General features: G+C 26.2%; 1 protein-coding gene across 2 annotated transcripts in view; it reads left to right on the top strand.

Annotated features, from left to right (window-relative positions):
• Window positions 1-24,588, top strand: part of LOC113560762 (leucine-rich repeat-containing protein 24) — a 93,139-nt gene that overhangs the window by 10,587 nt on the left and 57,964 nt on the right. The window contains exon 2 of one of the 2 annotated variants that reach the window (XM_026966818.1): window positions 1,590-1,635. The exons of the other annotated variant lie outside the window; for it this stretch is intronic. The gene's annotated coding sequence lies outside the window, so the exon portion shown is untranslated. The remainder of the gene's footprint in view (window positions 1-1,589; window positions 1,636-24,588) is intronic. 2 annotated transcript variants of the gene reach the window in all.

Below are 24,588 nucleotides of genomic sequence, written 5' to 3'. Positions count from 1 at the left end.
TTTATAGATAGGGTTCATCATCTAATTAATAGGAACGTTGTAAAAACATTAATCCCAAGCACGTTGAATCGGTGAACAAACTACTATATATGTATTTTTATATATACCCAGTTGGACCATATTTAAGGGTACGGACGTCGAAACCAAAAGCATACTCTTAAAACCCATGCAACAATTTTACTATGCTTTCCCTAATTTAAACGGTTTTTGGGGTTGTTGCACACAGGACTAGGCAAGGGAGTTAACGGGTCGAGGGGTCCATTAAACCCCTTACGCGAGGAGGATCGTAAATCCCCACAAGAAGCATTATCATCATAGCCACATATAATGGTCACTGCAAACACCAAGTGGACGCGATGAAATATGACCGGGTTTTTTTTTTATTTTTAATAACAGTATTTTCTTTTATATATTTGTGACCATATGAATTCGACTCTCATGGGAATGTTTGTCAACGCCATTTAGGTATCCCTAGTTAACGTGTTTTTCGTTTCTCTTGACAATATATACTTTTATTTATACTATAATCAACAAAACTAATAAAGTAAAATAAAAATAATAAGAGATTTTTTGACATGATTGTAATTTATTTATTACGATAAATGTTTTAAATCGTGTTCAAATATCTACAAGTCAAACTGAATGTATTATTAAATAACTAAAACAATTGATTATCTATGCAGAAGTTTTAAACATAGGTGGCAAATACGAGTATATTATGTGTCATTTTTCATAACTCTATTTTTCGCTTTTTTTATTACTTAGTACGTAGGTAAATAAAAAGATTTTTAGTAATAAACGAAATAAATAAAATAAAATATAAAATTGCTAGTTTCTTTCATAATATATACTTATACAACAGCGTTTCTCAACCTTTTTTCATGTACGTACTCCTGACCTATTACCACTGTTTTACGTACCCCCAAATAACAATTTATCGTATATTCACACACAATACAAATAAGATATTATGAGATAAGTTTTTTCACGTACTTCCAGAGGTACGCGTACCACAGGTTGAGAAACGCTGCTATACAAGAACACATGTCATCCAAAATTAATAATATACGCATGCAGTTTTTTGAAAAAATACAGTTTTGAACATTGACCTTACTAATTGGATATATTAATATTGATATATAGTTATGACATTTTGTAACTTTTAAACTATTTAACCTTTTTTTTTTTTTTATTAAAATTTAGTTGTTAATCAAGCGTTAAGTTAAACTTTGAGAATAAATACCAATAGTTTTAAATGTTAGTGTTCCACCTGAGATTCTGTACAGAGTACAGATATATTATCTTAATCTGTATAATAAACCATATAGTTACGTTTAAAGATAAAAGTGCAAGTACAAATTAAAATAAAATTACGAACAATTTAAATAATTATTATTCACTTAAGTTTTGTTTTTCTCTATACCATTATAATATTATGCTACTCCACTTTTTAGTGTGTTCATCTATGAGTGTTTGTCAATTAATGGAATTGATTATTTATATTTACAGATATATCAAAATTTTATGTAGATTTCGTGTTTTATCATTATTTTATAATAACTATTATTTTTCTTTGTGTATATATTTAGAAATTATTGCGGAATTCAAGCATAATTCAATATTTGAAACATATCGGTAAGTAATATTTTTATGTATCTGTTGCATTTATATCATAGAGATAACACATATTGTGGCCTTTTAAGATTCTTACAAACGTACAATATATCTATCGAATTTTACGTTAACAATGATTCATTTTACTCTATTATTTTTAAAATTTAAGTGAATTGACCTTAAATGAACTCAATTTATAGGTAAGATTAGTATCTACTATCAAGAGCAATTCAAAGACTTATATTGATATTTTAATTTTGAAGCAATAAATTATGATTATTTTAAAATTTACAAACAATTCTAAAATTTTCATTACTTGCTTCATAATTAAAATATCAGTAAAAACTTCCCAATAAAATAATTATCTTAATTTCAAATTTTATAAATGATCAATTCAAATAAATTTAAAAAAATAATAGAATAAAATTATTGTGAATGTGAAATTTTCAATATTTTACGTTAGTAAGACAGACAACATGCGGGTGTGGCGTCCTCTTAAGATAATAACGAAAGTTCAGCCAACAACATTGATATGCGTGTGTAGTGTGTTTTTAGATGATAACATTGCGTGCGTCGCGTATATTTATATGTTTAAATTGCTGTTGTTAGGTTGTTAAGGTTGTTTACTCATAAACAACGCCGTGTTTAATTTCCTTCGTTGGTAAATAACTAAAAATGTATAGAAGATTGTTAGCTGTATAAACTAAAATGTAATATCTTGAGAAAATCGCTAAATATTATTAATCTATGACCTAGGTAAATGATTTATCAATTTCGGTAGCTATAACGGTGTCCATATCTGCGGATACGTGATTCCATTTCCGACCTACTACTAAACCGTTCTTCTCACGTGCATACTGTATAGGTACAACGTGAATACGCGAGTCGTCAAATATTGCTGTGCGGAGGAACACTAAAGCGAAAATCACTTAATCGAATAAAGAATAGAAAAACAACATACGCGTACTGTTTATGTGTATTGAATTTGATTAGATAAATCGACAGCGCATTATATAGCTGTACCGTAGGAGGTTTTTCCTCTAATATAATATTTCAATGCTTTACTTGCTACATATAATACGGGTATGTATCATTGTATACAATATTCGGTACTCCTTATCTACTCTGTTCGTTTATTGTTGTGTGTATGCCGGAAGAACTAGAGGTAGCCGTGGTCGTAAAGCCAGCGGATAACGCGCGGACAACGCACATAAAAACATGTTCTTTATGCTTTGCCCGGATTCAAATCGGACCCGCCACCGATGTCCGATGTGATAATACCTAATAACCTTACATGTAGGTGAACTACCGGTGCACTATCTAGGGGAAAATAATTTTAGCGCACTACAGACAAAATAATAAATATACAATCGATATTGTTATCTCCTGTCTATAATAACGTTTTAGCTATAATAAATACACAAAATGAAAATTGAATAGTATACATTATATTTATATAAGTATGTATATAAATAACATTAAATACGTTTAAAAAGATATAATTGTAACCTAACCTAACCTAACCGTAATTGAATCGAAACATTTATTCTTACAATATTATATGTTTAAATTTAGTGTTGAATAACAGTATATAAAATGTAAATTTAATATTTTAAAGTTTGCAGATCAACTTAAAACTAAGGTTTTAATATTATACTTTTATGTGGTTGATGTGGTTTATTTAGTATTTGGATTAAAATTTATTGTAATAATTATACACAACAAATATATATTTTTACTTAAAATATTGGATGTTTTTTTAAATTTTATTTTCATTATTCGTTGATATGAATATATTAATTTATTTCAAAGTAACAAAAAAAAAAAAACGTACTCATGATAATCGTTAGAAATATTTTTTGTTTGTAAAAACTAGGTAGGTATAATAATTATTTTATCAATCACTTACACGTATTTCTTTTCTGACATGAACAAAGTTTAATCGTGGTCTTTGTTTTTATTTAACTGTGTAAAATGTAGGTATATATAATCTATAATTAATATCGATGGATTTAATTTCTTGAATTTAACCTCATTTTGTATGTAAATTTTAAAATTTTAAATACATTGATAAATTTATAACTTTGTAGACCATGATCATAATATATGAATCTAAAATTATAATATTTCAATGATTGTATAGTTTTATTGACTTGTTCTTCTGGAACATTTTTTTATACAACAAAATACTTGATACTATATAGTAAGCCCCTTATTGTTATTTGTCAACTATCGGTCCTACGCGGGGGGTCTTGACAAATTGTATGGTTAATAATGTTATTATTCAAACGGGAATGGTACTACCCGACAATGATTGTACGTGTTAGTGCGAAGTTAACAGATCATGCAAAGTCATACCAACGAGCACATTACCATGTTAAACGTGACCGTCATAAAAAAAAACAGCAAGCAATAAACATAATATTTTTTAAATATTTTTATGGTCCACTTTTTTTTTTATGTAACAATATTGTTAATACCCCGGTACAAACAAAATTGTCGATTTTGCGAGCAATACAATTTACATAAAGTTCAACTAAATATTTAGAGAAAAATAAATGGTGGATAGTTTAAAACTATACAATGTTTAATATTATATTATACCTATGTAAATATATACAGGATTTTCAATTTTAATCAGTATTTAATATTATTTTTTTGTTTGAATTTGTTTGCCATCATTTTTATAATACTTTGAACATTTTATTTCCATCTATAAAACCAAGACAACGACGATAGACCCCAGAGTAGACCCTTTATATTCGATATACCCTCCAAAGTTCAGTTGTGACTCATAAGTCCCCTCCCCAGTGGTCATTTCCCGTATGCGTCGAGGGGGTGATGCACACATTAATCCTGAGGCCATAATAATACGACTTCTCAGTCAGTTTCTTTTGTGTTTTCCGTTGACTTATTGCACACAGTCATTTGCAGAGTACCGATAAGACCTAACAGAGAAATGAACCAATACACAAATCCATCAGTTATATTATTATAAGGGGATTGTCTTACGAAACAAACGATTTGTAATCTTACTAACTTCCTTTTATTGTAGAAACCATTTTGCTGTGCTGATTAAGATTAAGATCGTGAATTTAAAATAAGTATTATTTTCTGATGAAAAAAATTAGTATTTCTGTATGTCAATAATAAAAACCTACTATTAAAATGTTTATGTTCAGTATTTATATGCTCAAGCCTAGATGAAAGAACGATAACGTTGTTGGACCATAATTTATTGACTAGTGCTTGAAGATTTTATGATACGTGTTTTGAATTAATATTATTATTGTTCAGTTCTTAAAAATTATTCATTTTTAAAAACATTAAAACATTTTTTTGATACTTTTAAAAACACAAAATATCATACGGTGCTAAAGTAGATTAACAAAAAAAAAATTAATTTAATAGATATCTACTTTCTATGTAATTTTAAAATATTCTATTATATTTGATCTGATAATTGAAATGAATATAATTAAGTTTTGGTACATATTTGTTGGATAAATACTTTTTTAACCTAGGCGATCAATCGATTTGACTACAATTTATCTTCTGCTCATTGAGGAATGATTATTGTCGACACCAGAAATATAGGGGAAAAAATCCGTTTCTATTCACTTTATAGCTGTCTGGTTGATTTGTTGCCTCTTTGGCGTCAGGATCGAAGACGGTTTTAAGTTTTTGGAGTTTAGACAAAACAAAACCATTAAGAAAATGAAAGTTTGATTTATTCAGACAATGGTGGGAACGCTACGGCCACCTAGAATAATGAAATATAGTGGTTGATTGTGTTTAGAGCCCTTCTCTCACCTACAACTATTCTTCAAATAAATAATTTTAACCCTATTGTATCTCCCTAACTAGTTTTACCTCTTTTTTCTCATAAGGTCGTTTTTTAAAGTGACCAAAACTACTGGACATGGGTAGTTAGCCACCACGCCATCATAAGGTTTAGAACTTTGAAAATAAAGCAAAATAAAACCCTTCCATATAATAATAGCAGAATCCGAGTTGTTTTCTTAGTATCTTTTGTTTATTGTTAGTTTGAAACGTATTAAAAATCTAAAAATGTATTGTATTATTTTACTTACAAAATAATTTTTTAATTTAATTATTCTTAACAGTTTTAATTCGACAATAGTTAAAGAAAATAGTAGTATTAGCTACAGACAGCTGAGGTCTATATTATAGATAATAATGATTTAAAACTCTTATAAGTAGGTTTACTCATTAATAAATAATAAGAGATTTATTTACTTTTAAACAACTTTTAAAAGTTTAAGTAAAAATACAATTATTTATAACCATATGTGGGTGGTGGGTGTACATTATGTTTCTTATTGGCTGACAAGTTCAAACATGATTACAAACATTTATTTAACTACGTATTACTTATTAAGTTTAAATATTTGATTCTCTTATACTTTTGTATTACAAAATAATAAAATATATGGTACATAATATATAAAAAATTTACTTAAAATATAATATGTATATAACTTCATATAGGAACCTTCGAGAATATAACGATTTATGATATATCTTCAATGACTTAAAGCATTTAAAATTAACAATTTTAAGAAATGTAAGATGTCGCATCCGTCTGTTTAATTAATCATTAACTTCTAACTTATTTAACATAAAACATTTCATAGTTGTCGTTGGTTGTATACCTTTTTACATAAAGCACACAAAGACTCTGCGGGACATTAAATATGAAAGTTATCGTTTGCATTATTGTTATATTTTATTGGATTATTAAATAGGTAACTAAAAAAATAGGTTAAAGATATTTAACCCAGAATAAAATAAGATGTGGTCTATGATTATAATCCATAAATTTAACTTTAAAAATAAGGGTTTAAAATCATTTATGAAAAATACATTTCTGTAAAGGAAAATTTTATTTCAACAATAACATGAAATATCAAAATATTATAAAGCTATAGGTTTTTATATGTGCAGCCTATTTATTTTCAAATAGTGGACTTTTGTTATACATACATCAATATGCCTTGTAAGTTGAATTATTATAGCTTTCTACAGAAAAAACACATAATTTGTAATTTATCACACTTGTAGATTTTTTTTAATAAAATAAAATAGTAATAATAAATACATTATGATGAAATATATATTTTATTCGTACATATGTTTTATTATTATAATTTATCAAAACGGTTTCCAAAATTCATAAATTGTCTTATGATTTAATTATAACTTAGAATTTGTATTTAAATTTAGTTATTGAAATATAATAAAAGAAATGGAGCATAATAATTATTGTTAGCATTCGTTAAATTAATATTTTGGTATGTTTTACGTTTTTCTTGACCCTTAAAAAAAAGTTCTCAACAAACTAAAAATTAAATGGTATTACCGAATATAGTATACATAAATAAAAAAAAACAATCTAATTTGCATCAGTATACAATAAAGATTATAGTCGCCACCGCTCCACTGAAACTCAAAGAATTTTTGTATTATTCATCGTATTCTCGCTTTAAAGAAAAAATTACTCGTGTATATTATTATTGAAATATTGTAGCCAAACCGTGAAATTAAAAAGTGCTTTCGAATTTATTCCCTTCAAGGTATACAAGACGTGGAATGTTGTTGTAAATCTTGCCTTTGTCACTAATGCGCGTTGCTGATTACATTGACCATACGGTAATCCTTGACTAATACACCCGTACTGTAATTTTAGGTTTCTAACTAAAATTAAAATACAATTGACAGATAAGTGAAAAAAAAATTAAATGATTTACTATGTAAAAACTCATGTATTTTTTTTTTAGTACCAAAACATTAAGTTATAATTCACTTAAATTATTATATTTTGTTACTAATATACATATTTTAATAAATAAAGAACGGCATTTGTTTTTAATTTAAAGTAGGTAAGAAAAATGTGTATTTTATTTTTTATTTCATACCATAATGTGTAAGAATCAAGAATCCACAGTCATTACGTCAAAATAACGATTTCATTTCTTTTTCAAATACTTAAAAGTTAATTCTTTAAAAATGTTGTTTTTGGTGATAGTAATATAATTACATTACAAAATACTTGTATGGTTAGAACTTAAAGCAACTGTCTTATAAAAAACATACAAGTTAATATAATCAAGGTCTTATGTTTTCTTTCGGCCATTATCACGTAATATTGTAAAAAAATATTCTAACATGTTTAAAATTACTTGTAGGTGTATTTTAATATTGCTGACCACCACGCAATATTTAAGCATATCTGTTCGGTTGGATCTTCAAATAACCGGAAGCCCTGAAAAGGTTTTAAACCTAGTTTTCATGTTGTAAAATGGTATAAATTAAATGCAGTAGTTTAGCTTAGTTAAGTCGGGCGTACTAAGAATAAAATGTATATTGGTCTATTTTAGTTTTAGTTTTTACAATTTTTTTTATAGATTCATGAATAATCATAGAATGAAAGTTTCAAAACTTTGTACATAAATACCTGTAAATAATCATAATTTTAAATTATGAACAAACATTTTATCAACCTATAACTTAAATATTGTAAATATCGTTAAATATTGTAATCACACTTTTTATATTATTTGTCTTTATGGTCTCAAAGTATCATTAGTTGAATGTTGTATAGAGATTAAAAGTTAAAATTAAAATAAGCTTTTAGTATTTTTAATGTTAATATTCAAAAATTATTTTTTAACATTTTTCTCTAACCCTATTTTAATATTTCTAGGTAACCTTTAATGGTTAATATTATTTTATACATAGGCGATTATGTTTCAATAATTGGTTATGAATTCTTCTGTAAGTTATTTTATTGGTTAATTTCTGTTTTTAAAATCACTTAATTAAGTGACTAATCTTCATTTTCCGTTTTAGGACTTATCGTGTACATAGGTACTGTTAAGCATGTTAAGTTTTATATTGAACTTCTAAAAACTACATTTTAACACTTCTCACGATCTTAATTATATGTAGATGTGTTATATAGTATATTATACTGTATACATTTTTGTAAATTAAAATTCAATATTGATCTTATAATTTAAACAGTTAAATTGGTAAATGGTGTTTCATCTTTTAAGGAAAAATAATTCTTCTAATAAGTGATACTTCTTAGTAACAGATACATTTTATTTTTTCTATGGTGTCCGATATAAAGAAGTTTCAGTGTACTTAAAGTAAAATTTAAAGTAATAACATTTGATTGACATGATCAGCTATGGCTTTTATTTCTTATAATATGTTTAACATTGTACATTACTTATTCGTTTTTATTTTTTCAATATTTTTATCTTATCTTTATTTATTAATCATCATAATATTAGTGAAACTCAAAAGCGTAAATCGTCTATTTTTTTCGATAGACCAAAAGCGCAATTTTGTTTTGCGCTTTTGTACTTTAGTAGTGCGATTAAAGCGCAAAAATAAATTATATTACCTGATACAATATTGTACTTGTTACATTACAAGTTTCACACTCATCAATTTATAATTTTATCGAAGTGCTTAAAAAACACTAGGCAGATGTTTACTAAAAAATTCAATCAAATGGATGAAAAACTACAAATCGCAGTTATAAAGTCAATTATTTTGGAACTTGTATATAGAAAAAAAATTTCCCGGTGGGACTATTTAAAAGCTTAAAAGGACTTCAAAGTTCAAACTTAATTTTTAAGAATTACTAATATGTAATTTTAATTTTTAATTATTTTTACTTATTTTAATACCATTACTATAAAAACTTAATTAACAACTATACGATTTTGATAAAATATGCGCTTATGGAATATTTATTTTTGCGCTTTTGGGTTGTGTTTGGGTCATATTTTGCATTTATGAGCTACAGCTACTACTATTCACTATTCTACTATTTCATCTTGGTTATAAACGTTATAGTATATTTTTATTCTGTTATAATATAATATATATTATATTATACATATATTTTAAAGTATACATTTTTCTTATTTTTATTTCCGTCGATTCACTGAACCATATATATTGTTTTTAAAATATCTTTTTAAAAACACTTTTTATAAAAATTACATGACTAATATAAATTTGGAAAACATTAAATAATTTAATGTCGGCTTAGTCCATTTTTTTTAATGTGAATTCGGTATGTATTCATGTTTGTTTAGCCTAACAGTTGTTTATATCGCATGCTAAGCTAGTTGTATGCAAATATTTGTTTGCATCGTTTGCTTGAACATTATTTCTAAAATATTAAGTCTAGTTTCTCAATATATGACCTCAGTTCAATACAACTACATTTGATATAATATATATGCATAACGCCATATAGACTAGAATTCTAGTTTTATGCTTAAGGTGATCCATTATTTTAATTAGTTTATCATAAGTTATGATTCAAGATAGTTAAAATTAAAGAACGAGAAAAAAAATAATATAATAAATAATATATTTTAATATTGAATATGAAATTGAAGAGATATTGTATATTTTTACTGCTTACCTATACCAAATATAATTTAAAAATTAAAATTTTAAATTTTATAAACGGTGTAATCCTTTAATCTTATTTGATTATTATAATTAATATTTACCATTGATAATTTATTTATTTAATTATAATTTCAATATTTATAATGAAAATAAAATAAAATGCTATAAAATATGTCAATGAACCGTACTCTGAGAACATTTTTAGTGAGGGGACATTGAATATAGGGTCACGTGTAAAAGCTATTGGTCCTAACCATGTTCAGAATTGAGGATAGCATGAGTTTTTTGGTCCCGTTATCGTTTGTTAATCTAAGAATATAATAGAATAAAACTAATGCTTATATTATAAATTACTTACATTTCACAGCCTAATTTTATTTACGTATGGGATACAAATAGTAAAATGGGATAGGTACAATATAATAATATAAATTAAACAGGTAGTATTAAGTATTTGTATAGGAATAAAAATAATCTAAACTAAGGTTTTCTGTTTATTTTCTACTTGGCTTCAGATTTTTCCCTACCAGTCGAGGTCTAAGTATTAAATTTAGGATATAGGTAGTGTAATGTTTAAAATACAGTGGTTGCATAATGATTGCGTATGAATTGTTCAGGCCAATATTATTATACGTAATAATTGTATACACACAGGTTTTGTTATTAAAATACTAATGGCGGACATAAATTAATAAAACCACGTGATTTGCGGATACAAATATTAAATATTAATAACAATATTTATAATTTTACCTTCACCACTTTTTCAGGATAAGAAAAATGAAAATCAAACACAAATTGCCCGACGTCCGCAATCATTGTATTAATAATAATGATTAAAAATTTGTCCACAATTCATTCGTTAGTCACATATTTAGGTTTTGTCCGCAATTAGGGAACACTAAAAACGTTTGATCACTAAAAAGTAAAAATCTGTACACTAAATACCCATTAGCCAACACTAATTTAACTGTAGCAAACCGTATAGGTAGACAAATTAATTCATTAACATCATTTCATTTTAAGGTGAACTGAAATATAATAATAGCTGTAGCTGTATTTTAAAATAAATCGAGTATAAAAGAAAAACTAATTCAACAAAAGCGAATACAATTAATCTCTACCTATACTATAAAACCAGCATATCCGCTGTATAGACAACACGCTACGTGGATCATATTTTCGTTAAGTCCTGCTGGTTTAACACCGTGTGTATACAATATAACCGGAGTAGCAATATAACACTGCAAACCTAATAATTTAAATAAAACCCGTCAAATCCGATTCAAATTCATTAATTTTCCTAAAGCCAAACGCAATACCTCATGCTTTTAATTCAATAGTTTGATTCGTCGCACACCGCATGTTCTGTATCTACGTAGTTGTGATACATATTATAACCGTAGTGTTCACAGTACATCGTGCTATCGTCCACGATTTATTGTGTTATTTTATTTGGTCACATTATCTTAGTAAAAATATTTAAAATCTGGTTAAAGGTTAGCCAATGTAACCTATCATATTTTCAACATTTTATCAGTAGTACTGTTTGATAACCATTTGACCACTGTAACCGTAGTCATAGACAAATTGAATACATTTAAATTTTACGGTAGAACCTTTAGGTAACATGGTAAATTAAAAAGATTATCACGGCGTTTAACCAATTAAACAATTGGAATTTCAACGTAGCGTATTATGGACAAGATATAAAGTGTAAAGGCACCTTTACACTGCACCATAATATTTACCAATGTAAATATAATATGTAATTGATCTATCTATAGAATTATCGATTTCGTTGTTGTTTAATATTTATATACATTTTTATTCGTCGTCACCCGTCGTAGTTGTTATAGTTTGCATGTACAATGCATATCATAGTGAGTATATTTAATACCGAGTCATATATATGTACTATTGTGGTCACGTACGGTTACCGCTATCGCTGACCTTGACCTCCCTAGTACCTATATATTATTATAGTTATAGTAGTTTCGTACACCCGGTCGCGACGATGCACGGGGTTAATGTATGTACACATGATTGTGGGATTTTGTGTGTGTGTGTGTACGCGGTCTATACGAAGGGTTGTCGAAAAACCAACAACGGGCGCCGATGAGGCAGCAGCGGCGGAATATTAGTAGGAAAATATACCCGTATTTCGACTACGAATGCGTGTACGTACGTCGCACACGCTTGCTGAGGGTGTTTTGTGAAATTGATTTCCTCTGGGGTCGTTGCAGCAGTGTATAACGACCGCGGTAGCGAATGTTATACGCACGTGGACATTGTGCCAGGATCGAGGAAAAATTCGCCGAAATTATATAATGGAATAACACAGTTTTCAAAATCGATTAAATTTCCCCTCACACACACAATTGTCACTGTTTAATCGAAATTTGATGGAACATAATATTATTCACATCCAGTGGCATCCGTTGACTCTTTTATGGGGGGGGGAAGGGTGAACTTCATACATTATATGCATAATTATACACACAAATTACTAGGTAGTGATAACATATAGTGATAATTACATACATCTGGATAAAAAAGGCCATGGGAAGGGCGACTGTTCCATTCGCCCCTCCTCAGAGTACGCCCCTATTCGCATAGTAATTGGTGCAAAATGCATGCAAGTCTGAATATTTATCCTACTATTTTCCCTTATAGCTACTAAGTAGATTATCTTGTAATTTTTTGTATCGAAAATCTTCAGTGGTTTATTGAGTTCTTAATATTCATTATTTTATGTTTAACAAATCATTTTTGTGAAATTATCAATGTTGTCACCTTGTCAAGATATAATTTCAATGGGGTAACATAGATTACTATTTTTAGTTCTGATAAATAATATTTTGTAAATTTCATATGAACTTTTTAAAATAGCTTTTTTAGTATATATTATATAGGTACTATTTAAATAACACAATATAATACTTCTTTTCTCAATACTTGGAAAAACTGTAGATGTCTTATTGCTTACGGATTTTATATAAAATTGTAACGGAATAAGCATAAAATAAGTAAATTATAGCATAAATACATGTGTTATTAGATTATAGTTTTTTATCGATTTAGGTATCTTACATCGAACATCGATAAATTTCTTTATGTCTTCATAAATGGCTGCTAAAATCTTAATACATTTTATAAATCAAATGAATCAGTTGCCTCTCTCTCCCTTTTACAACAAGACTGGTTGTATTTATTTATATTATTCTGTAATTTCTTATGTATACAATATACCAAATATTTCTGATATAATTCATACATAGTGTTATACATTAAATTAAATATCATTCATATTTAAATCATAAACATTTTTATTTAAAACTAAGGCATATTGCCAACTTTAATATTATTAACCATCTTACACTGATCAAGACTTCTGCAATGCGGCAATGGTAAACTCTAGAAAACATAAATCGCGGTGAACAAAACCATATGACGTAATCTATGTTAATTCTTTTGATAACCATTGTTCACCAAAGGCACGTACACGGTTCACGATATACAAGTTACGCGAAGTGATGAGGTAAACAATTTTAAACTGCGAAACAATGAAAAGAAATACAGCCATAATATTTTATCAACTTGACTTAGAAGGGGTGGTAATGGTCAAACTGAATTGTTGAAATATTTATTCCCAACTAACCTATAGTTTATTTGTTCATGGCATGACGTGGGTATACCGAAAATGTACATTTCATAATTAACTCGATTTAAATGATGTTTGAGAAAGTCGAACAATAACTTTGGTTCACTTCTCCAAAGATAATATCATGTCGAAAACTTGTATAGTGTTTATGTGGAATTTCAAAATTACGAACATGTTGTTCCAGGTGTTGGTTTAGAGCTTTTGACTCGTTTCTAACAAAAATATTTGATATTTATGTTAGCTGATTCTGCAATGTGTATTTAGGTATATAATTTGTCAAATAATAATTATCTCTAAATTATAGTGAGATTATATAGGGAATTGGTAAATATCCTAATAAATCATATTAACTAGAGCTAAATTTAAATAATTGTTAATTTGCTCTGACAAATATCATTTATATTAAACAATAATGTTTTAGATCTTTATTTTTATTTATTATTTTTTTCATATAATAATGCAATGGCGATTATGTTATAGGTAATTAAATGAATATATTTTGTTGATTACAGTCTAATAAATACGATCGTTATGTATACAATTTAACATTATATGAATTATAAACTATCAATAATAATAATTTGATTAAATGTTTACCAATAGTATAGTTTAGACGTGTTTTTAACTAATCAACACGTGACCTTGATTATATTACGACTTAATATGTATTGAACATTAGAGTCCTTATTATAGTCTAGACATCATTGTCATTAATCGTTGTATAGATGAATTATATATGTTATGGATATTATTAGTATTTAATGAATGACAAATAAACATTGTTTTGTATGATATTTTAAATGGTAAAATATATAATGATTTACTGTGATTAAATATTATATATTTTTATGCAGACCCAAATCAAAAATTGATTATTCTTTCATAATCTATAAATTATTAAAAATTTATAAAATAAATTCAACTATTTTTATTGTTTATATCTAAATAAGTTCCGTGTTACATTGCTATTCATTAGTTTAATTCACTGTATCAACGTTTGTGTTTATATATTCGCATAACATTAATTTCCCAATTAATACTCATAATAGCTATGACAAAAAAAATAACCTCACCTAATTTATTTAATATGTGTTTTATATGAATTACCATACAAAAGTATGACACTTATTTAAGTTATTTTGTAATTATGTTATAAATTAAGTAAAATTAATTCGTCAAAATAACACGTCTTTATCCAAAAATGTACGTTTTTGTTTGAATAAATAATATGAACTTGAAAATTCTGCTAAAGGTTTGAATTAATAATAATTTCCAACAGTTGCAGTAAGCGTATTTTTTCTTATTTTGCATATCAATTATCAGAATTATTTAATTACATATTGATATAAGGTTAAAATTGTATTGAACAATTATATTTACTTAATATCGATTTACTTAGCCATTATGTATTTTAATCACAAGCTAATACCATATAAATATTATTAACAACAACATTTTTATTATTTTATTATTATTATTATTATCATTATTAGGTTATTAATTTCTCTATTTATCTAAGTCAAGTTGCCCACTCACGTTAAGTTTTGATAAAAGAGCTTGTAGCCGATCTTTAAATGCCTTTCACTATGGCATTGCTTGAAAAGTTCTTAGTACAATTTTACTTTGAATAATATTATGTAGATTAGATTATATAAAAAAAAAATTAACTAACTTACACCGAAGAAACGAATCTCCCATAGTCTTAACTGTTTCTCAAAAACAATATTCAACGAATTTATAATGCCGTTCACTTTTTCACTTCAACTTTCAATAAAATAAAATAAATACAATAAAATTTAATCATCATTTATAATGAAACAAACAAACTTAATTGTTGTAGGTACTTACGTTTAAAACTAAAACAATATCATAAGTTCATATTGAAATTAAATTACATATTATTGTCAAGTATAATTGTATTTCTCCAGTAAACCTGTTTTGGTTATCAAATTATTAAATTGCCGTTATTTGTTACATTTGTACATATTTCTGGTGAATTCTAGAGCAACATTTTATTTGAAGATAGAAACGTAACAACATGAACAAATTTGATTTGTGAACATTTCGTTTGAAGTGACGTAAAAATAAATGTGTTATTGTCGAATACACATTCGTTTCGTTCAACTACATTATGTTATCAGTTACAATTATTGGATATATAAAAGATATTAGCGTTTCTATTTTTTAGATATCACTTTGTTTATTGTTAACGCATTTTTTTTACATGCTTTATAATAGGTTCCATTGTATGTACAATTGAGGTTATAGAATTCAGTAAAAGTCGAAATTTGCACGTGTATAAGATTAATAAGATAAGATTAAAATTTCTTAGTTTTTATTTTGATAAGAATTATATATGATCGATACAGATACATTTACAATAAATATATGTGATAAAGATAAAGAGAAACATTAATTTTAATTACGTGATAGTAAGATTACCTTTTGAATTGATAAATTATAAAGAAAATTAAATCAATAAAACATCTTTCTTCTGAGCCTGGAAGTAAAAAGAAGTACGTACACTGTCGTTCAAATTAGTTTTAAAATTAAATAAATCAATTAAATATTAGTAGAAAATGTTTTCATAAGTCCTTATAATCTATATTGTATATTTATTAATTTTTATTATTTTAGTTATAATAACCATTCATATTATGTAGTTTACTGTTATCAAATAATAATTATTTTTGAGTTACATATTCTGTGTATATATATTATATATATAACAATAATTTTTATAGAATACTGAGTATATCCACGAACTATTGAGGACTTTTTACTGTAGTGTCAAACCAGGGATGGTCGATTAAATTTATTTTTCACGTGCGATTAAGTTGACTCAATTTTCATTCGAAAACATCTGTTTGATCATATATGTGGATAGCAATACAACATCAGAGAACAAAACACTTAATCTCCGTAAACGTCATCCTTAAGTGTATAAAACTATTCATTTTATTAAGAGATTAAAAACTACTAATATATTATGTATTTTTTGTACAATATAGTAAAAATAAGATAAAATAATAATAATGACTACTAGTTAACGGTTCTAACTTAATTGCCCTACAAATAAATACTAATAGACAATACTACTTACAGTCGAAACAGACAAAATATTATTCAGTTAGTTTCGACTTCGTTGGTATAATACGAATCTGACGTTTGATCATTTTATTCCATATTTTACTTAAGAGGGCATGCCATACCCGCATGTGTTATCTCTGTCTTACTAACGTACGTCATAACAAATTTTCGTTTAGCAGAATACATTTTGTAATGTTAGCTTTAATATTAGAGTAAATTTACCTATTATCAAATTTAAAGGTAAGAATATTATCTAGACAATGACATGCTTTTATTGATATTATCATTTTAAAGTTGTAATATGTTACATAGCTATTACTCACTTTAAAATATTAATATCAATAAATACATATGTTATTGTCTAGATAATATTCTTACCTTAAAATCTATAAAATATGTAAGCAGTTATGCCCTAAAAATTACTAAAATATGATCTGAAAAAGTGTTAGAATTTTTACTTTTGTCATTTTAAAATTATCGATATAATAACGCACCGCACAAATATGAACCATGACTGACGAATACGATAGGTACGATAAAATATAATATTACGTATTTATCATTTATGTGATATTGTTATGCAATACCAATTGGACATTTCCGGTTATCGATTAAGATTAGTTATCTAAGATAACTTATCTTACCTATTTTTATTAATAAGTTTAATTATCCATAATAACTTTTATGAGTGAAATAAATAATTAGTGATTCTCGATTCGTTGAGTCTTAAAAATCCTAAAATATGTCCTGAAACTGTAAAAATACCATAATATTCAAAAATATGCAAAATAAAATTTCATATACAGCATCGTTAAGTTATAAAACAAATTTTGGTATAAACTAGCTATTTTTTTGATAATACATTTAAGTGTTGGCCTTACTCATAACATATTCAAACTTATACATCTAATGTATTTATGATGTATGTTATGAATTATGATTATCGTATTTACAGATATTTTATTAGAAATGTCTTCTATATACGACTAAAATCTAAATTAGTGTAATGTTGTGTTTAGTAAATACATCATTAATAATAATACTTATCGATCATAAAAATTACTACCTTACAGTAATCACTGCTGTATATCAAATATTATTTTTAAATCCTTAACTTTTTAACTGATATAACCTTTGAAATTCCCTTATAAGCCGAACTAGTAACCATGAAATTAAGTTTGGTTTTATCTTCCAAAACCAATAGGTAGGTATATGTACCTACCGATTAAGTTATGCTTCGATAGAAGCGTAGAAGATCCGCGGTGAATATCAAGTAAATTAAATTTGTGTTAAATATCTAGTATGAGTTTACGTATGCGTAGGTAATTCGTTGTGAATGAAAAACAGAAAAATGAAGTAAAAGAGACAGATGGAAACAGCATTCGATTAGATTCGAATCATCCAGAAACAGGAGAAAAACCATTGTTAAATGAACCGAATAACATCGGATTTGTAAAATTTCACGAAACTGTATTATATATTTGTATTACAGATTCTACGGCGTAAATTTATAGTTTATATTCTATGTAGTTTTTTTTAAGCCATTAAATAATATCTTATTATAAAATATAATATTATCGTGGTTTCATCAGTGGGTAACTGCTTTTTTCTTACCCGAATATGATATTATTAAAATTAAATTATTATCACTTATGCTTATCGTACATTAAATAAACATAATATAAGTGCATATCCGCATAATATTATGTATATTATAAAATATTAAAATGTCGAATTACTTTTGTATTTTGATAGGTTGTATATTAAAATTTTATTAGTTTCATTATACATCTCAATGATGATTATGTTCGATTTACGATCACTGTGTTTTTGTAGTGATGCTATTTAAATATACTGATTTCCTGTGTCCATTTACTATAAGCATTAAAAAATTTTTTTTACATTTTTGGTGAAGGGTTTATCCTCAGGCTTATCCTACTTGCTGTTGTATAACTTTTTACCTACCAAGTTACCTTCAAACAATAAAAAAAGGCTAGTATTTTTGGTACTATTAAAATAACTGTGTCCCTGAAACTTTAATGTATATCTAATGTAGGTATTATATTATTTATAATAGCTATATTTATATGTTTGTATATACAGTACTTATCTGGAAATTTATTTCATTAAAATAAAAATAAAAATAAAAATACGCATTAATTATTTTGTTTATTAATTCCCAGTTCTACTATTTTTTATGATTTTTTTTTTATTTTAGCATTATAAAAACCACTCTAGCTCACTTTTTATTTTTGCAAACTATAAAAAAGTGAAAATAATCTAAATTATTCGTTATCAAAAATATTAAAAGTATATTTTCTCTGAACATTTATAAAAAATATATTTTGTTGCAAAATAATGTTGTTGTTTTTTAATACTTAATTAAATTGTGAGTTAAGCATATTTATTTAAGCAATCAGAATTTATTAAGCTCATTAAAACTGATATCGTGTTAATTAGTTGTACTTATAATGTACTTCTTATAGTGTTTCTAATGCCCAAACGCATTCAAACTTCAGTTCTCGAGTTTAAAAAAATAAATAAGCTTTATATATGTGCTTAAATTACTAACGTGACCAAAGTATGTAAACAATACTTTTCATTGCGGTTTTGTGGTTCATAACATATTGATAAACCAAATTATTACGATTATTACCCAATAATATATTTTATTTTTATATAAATTCATACAAAAACTTAATATATCCATGTCCAATTTATTTCATAATTAGATGTCTATTAAAAATTCGAAATGTCTTCAATATTAACTTTTTAACAATTAATTAAATTTGTTTTTGTTTTAATATAATATTTATTTAATATTGTATAAACCTGTAAGATATTCATTGAACTTATTTGAAGCTACGGTTATGCATATATTTTATTATTTTATAAGTTAATAATATTGAATTAAATTGATATTATAACCATTGTTCAATTTCAATGAGTTAATTTCTATAGAAAAGTTATGTTATTATAACAGTACATTTGATTGATGGTCGTCTGGTCAACAACGAATAAAATCCTTTTTGTAAAACTTAAAACAATATTACTGTCCATCATTTATAAATAAAATTATATCGCCTCGTATACCCTTATAAAGTGTTTAAATTATTGTTTAAAAAGTTCTATATAAGGTACAACTATAACAATTAACATCAATAAAATAATAATAATAATTTTGGCACAACGCATCTTATAAAAAAATATGCATTTTACAAAATACCACGCGCTGTTCGGAGTTTGAGTGTTTCAAAACAATACAATTCGTATACGCGTTCGAATTTCATGTCAAAATATCGGCGGTGGTTGACTACCTCCTCACTTCCATCGGGACCATCATTTGCGTTGAAGGTTTTACTATTATTTCAATTCCGTGATTTTTCGCGGTTTTTCTCCTGCCTTCTAAGACATTTTTCTTTGGAATTTTGTAAAACCCTAAGGCTAACGTACGACAGGGTTCTTGTTAATGCGAAGCTTCGGTGTTATTGTTACGCACTGTCTAGAGTCGTTCCATTATCATTATAATAGGGTAAAAATGCACATTTTTGACCTGACCCAGCTGTCGCCAAATTCACTGATACGTGTATACAGTGTATCGAAATGTGGGAAAATACTACTAACACCAATACCAGACAACTGACAGCCGTCAGACTTTGATAACATCGTTTATTATCGTCTATACATCGGGCTATTTATACGTATATATATTCGTGGTCAATCTACATATTATAATATACGCAGTGCGCATAGTATCAAATGTATTTAGTCGTTTAATAGGTATATACCTAACTGCTATCGTGTATTGTGACAAAAGGGCCACTCTATATATCAATATATTAATATTTATAAATCGTTTAAATCTACCTATGATATATTGTTGAACATAACTTTTCAATTTTACGTTGGAATTGTTTTAACATGTCTTGTAGATAAGCTATATTTAATTAGCCGACTTTTTCACTTGGTATTTTTTTTCATAAACAATTATTTTTATTGAATTCAGAAGCTTTTACGCTATTTAATTTTGTTGAAAAATGTATATATTATTATCTTTAAAATGCAACTATTAGGTACAAAAATTACGTATAATATGTCTCCATGCTTAAATTATGCATTATATCTACGCATGATACTCAATCAAAACAACTTTGCAAGTCAATGGGTAGGTAGTTACTCTGTATGCTAGAATGTTTACATATTGCACATTAACTATATTTTATCTTTTATGAATAGTGCGTACAACATAGGAATTTTCTTTTAATATTTTTCTATTAATATTTATACCCTTATCTACTGAAAAAACACTTAGGTACATCATATTACTTTTTTGGTATTATGAAGAATAAATTACTTACAAACATATGGCTTATGAAAAATATTATTTCGTAGGCAGGCACGACATCGTACATAATAATATATTAAATATTAAAATAATATATAAAGAGGTTGTATACTGTTCAATTATTTTAAGTAAGAGTAAGTTATGACTTACGAGTCTGTTATTAAACTCTTTTTAAGTAGGTCAAAGAACGAAGTAACTTGCGAAGAAATGTTGTAATTAGCAACTAAAAATTAATTAGGTACAAATGTAATTGAGCGATGTTTTTTTATGTAAATTGCAATGAAAGTTTACTAACACGTCCCATTGTACAAAATTTGTTATAAAAATAAGTAAATAAAAAACACAATACAGGTAAATGTCACTTTTGCCCTAAAGGTCTATAAACACACATTCAAATAACTGTCATATATATATAATAATAATTATATTTTTATTTCAAGATACGTTTTATGTTGCCAACTTATTCAATTTTATATGAACAGTTGATAAAACATTATAACAATAATACTCTGTATAATGACAATAGATTTTTTACACATAAACCATAAATTGTATCTTGGGGAAACAAATATTTTTTTAACTATAATGCTCGTTGATAGGTTCCCCATTGACTACCCATAGGATAAATATATATTTATTATATTTTTAACTTTACGACCTTTATATATCTTGAATATCTGAAATTTTAAATAAGTAATAATAAGTAAACCGATAACAATATTTTTGGGATTTCCTGCCCTTTAGTCATTGCATGTTCAGATGATTTATCAATTGTATTTTAAATTATCAAATACTAATTTATTAATATTATTCGTGTATCCAGTCTCTATAGACAACTTAATAATATGTTATATTTTTATTATTATTAAAGAGCAACCATAGGCGTGTCACACTCATTATTATTTTGTACAGCGATGTGATTTATTTATTGTGTTATACGATGTTATGATTTTTCACCAATTTAAAATTAATTGGATCGGCTGATTAAACCAACGTGCAAAAAAAATGTTTACTCGGTTTGAAAGGGGTAGAATGTTTTAAATAATATATTAACACGCCGTGCATGTAGATAGCGAGTAATGGAAAAAATAATTGTAATTGACAAAATTATTAATAAAAAAAAAATACTCGTATATTTTTTGCCGCACATCAGTATACCGCAGTATGTATAGTGCCTACATTTTATATTTTTATGTTACCTTTCTATGCATTGAGTATAATATATTGTAGCATGCAATGTTTCAGCGTACCTAAACAAAAAAGTCTTTCTTGAATTTCGGACCTTAAAGAAAATACATTATTACGGATTGATCCGTGTGTATATTGTTGCTGCAAGATATATTATTATATTCTGATCGTATGGTTTTTTTGTGTTCGCGTGAAAAAATGAGTTAAAAGAAAAATGATATATCATCGTAAAATATTCTATAAGACATCTACGCGCACCTACTCTCTTTGAAGCTATACCTTTTCAAAACAGTCACATGCCGTTTTTGCCCACATCAGCGGAACATTCTAGGAAACATTAACTGATTAATGTACACGGCGAATGATCATTGTACAGATCATACCTAAGAGGCTAAGACCACAATATCTTTCACTTAATATCAGTTGTACATATTTTTTTTTATTTGTATACAATTTCTGTACCTACAGAATATTCATTATATTATAATCTATTCTGTGAAAATAGTTTAATATAGTTCATAATTCAAAATGTGTTTTTTATTTTAATTATCAATCGTTATATTACTGTATTAACTACAATATTACCTATATACGTTTCTATGTTTGATTAAAAAATTAAAAATTATGTTGTTTGTAATATAGTTAACAGTCGAAATAGGTTATTATTTGTTGTACTAATTGAAAAATTAATGACATTAACCATTACGTTTATGACATTAAAATTAGAACTAAAATAATTCTCTTAAAAATTAAATGGTGAAGAAAATTGATTTATAGTACGTATTTTCCAATTAACTCGTATAATAGTATAAATACAGGGTAATGCGCTCTTTCCCATTTTTTCCCTTTAATGCTGAATTCATTCATATTCCTAGGTTTGACATTTTTAAATATCCCCAAGAACTATATTTTAAATTGTTTAAATTTTATACCATTGGTATTATGATGATACAAACTTCTGTTTTTAAAATTAGAACTAACCTTCTTTATTGTAGCTATTACACATCGTTTAACATATGAATTTAAAACCTATTATCATACATAGACCATAAGATTCTTATTCTTAATACACAGAGTCAAGTAACCTACTATCATAATTTAATATACCTACCTATATTTTATATTTAAATACCTACCTATATCAGAATTTTCAAAAACTCATTCCATTAACAATTTACAGAAAAAAAGAGAGTATTAACTTGAAAAAAAGAATTGATATCGTTATAGGAGACTCTTTATTATGTTTAAAAATCCCAAAGATAACAATATGAATAAATTATTTATTGAAGTATGCTTATTCTTAGTCAATTATCGTGTATGTATTTTTGAATTCGCCGTCCGAAATAATATTTATATTTTAATCTTCTTTTGTTTACATTTAAATTTTTAAATATTGATGACAATTGTATTATTATGTATTTACTTATTTGCCTGTATTATGAAAAGTGATTAATATAAATCTGATGTATTTAAAATAATAATTGAAAATTATAATAATATATAAGTTGCGTCCATTTTAATTGTTGCAATTAAGAAAAGGAGATATAATAACGCATTTGCTGTACTTTTTAGGTTTTTATTTTAGTTCAGCTTAGAGTTAAGTTCAAGGTTGTTTATTTTCTATGATTATATCGGCCTTTTTTTAACAATATATATATTTGTGTATATTTAAATTAATTTATTTACTATTTTTTTTAAATAAAATTACTAGATTTATTTCCATACAATTCAGGGTATAAATCACACGCAACATACTGCTCTGTTCGGCCGATGCCCCTTTCTACTGCCGCTGATGGCTCGAGAAACACCCAACACGTAGACCTTTTATCCAACAAGCATAATACAAAATTACTTGCGGAGTATAAAATATTAGCCATTCAACTACGTGCACCTGTCATATTCTCGCAAAAAATACTGTGACAATATTAATCATTAATCACTAATCTAAATACACGACTTATGTATGTACTTTGTTACAGCTGCCTAGTCGTTGTACCAAACCAAATTAAAGCAAAAACAAATAAATATTATATTATACACATATTAGATACTTGTAACCTTATAATTTATAAGCCTATATAGAATGATGTGAACAGTGGTGTTAAAATTAAGCTAAATATTTTTTTAAATATTATTTTGTGTATATAAAAAAATAATATACTTACGTAATGCAAAAAATTTAAATTTTTTACAATTAATATATATTTTAAGTTGCATCAAAGTA

This window comes from Rhopalosiphum maidis, chromosome 1 (assembly GCF_003676215.2).
Source record: "Rhopalosiphum maidis isolate BTI-1 chromosome 1, ASM367621v3, whole genome shotgun sequence".
In the NCBI taxonomy this organism is placed as follows: Eukaryota; Metazoa; Arthropoda; class Insecta; order Hemiptera; family Aphididae; genus Rhopalosiphum; species Rhopalosiphum maidis.
The sequence above is the reverse complement of the archived record's forward strand: the minus strand, read 5'-3'. Positions and strand labels throughout refer to the sequence as shown.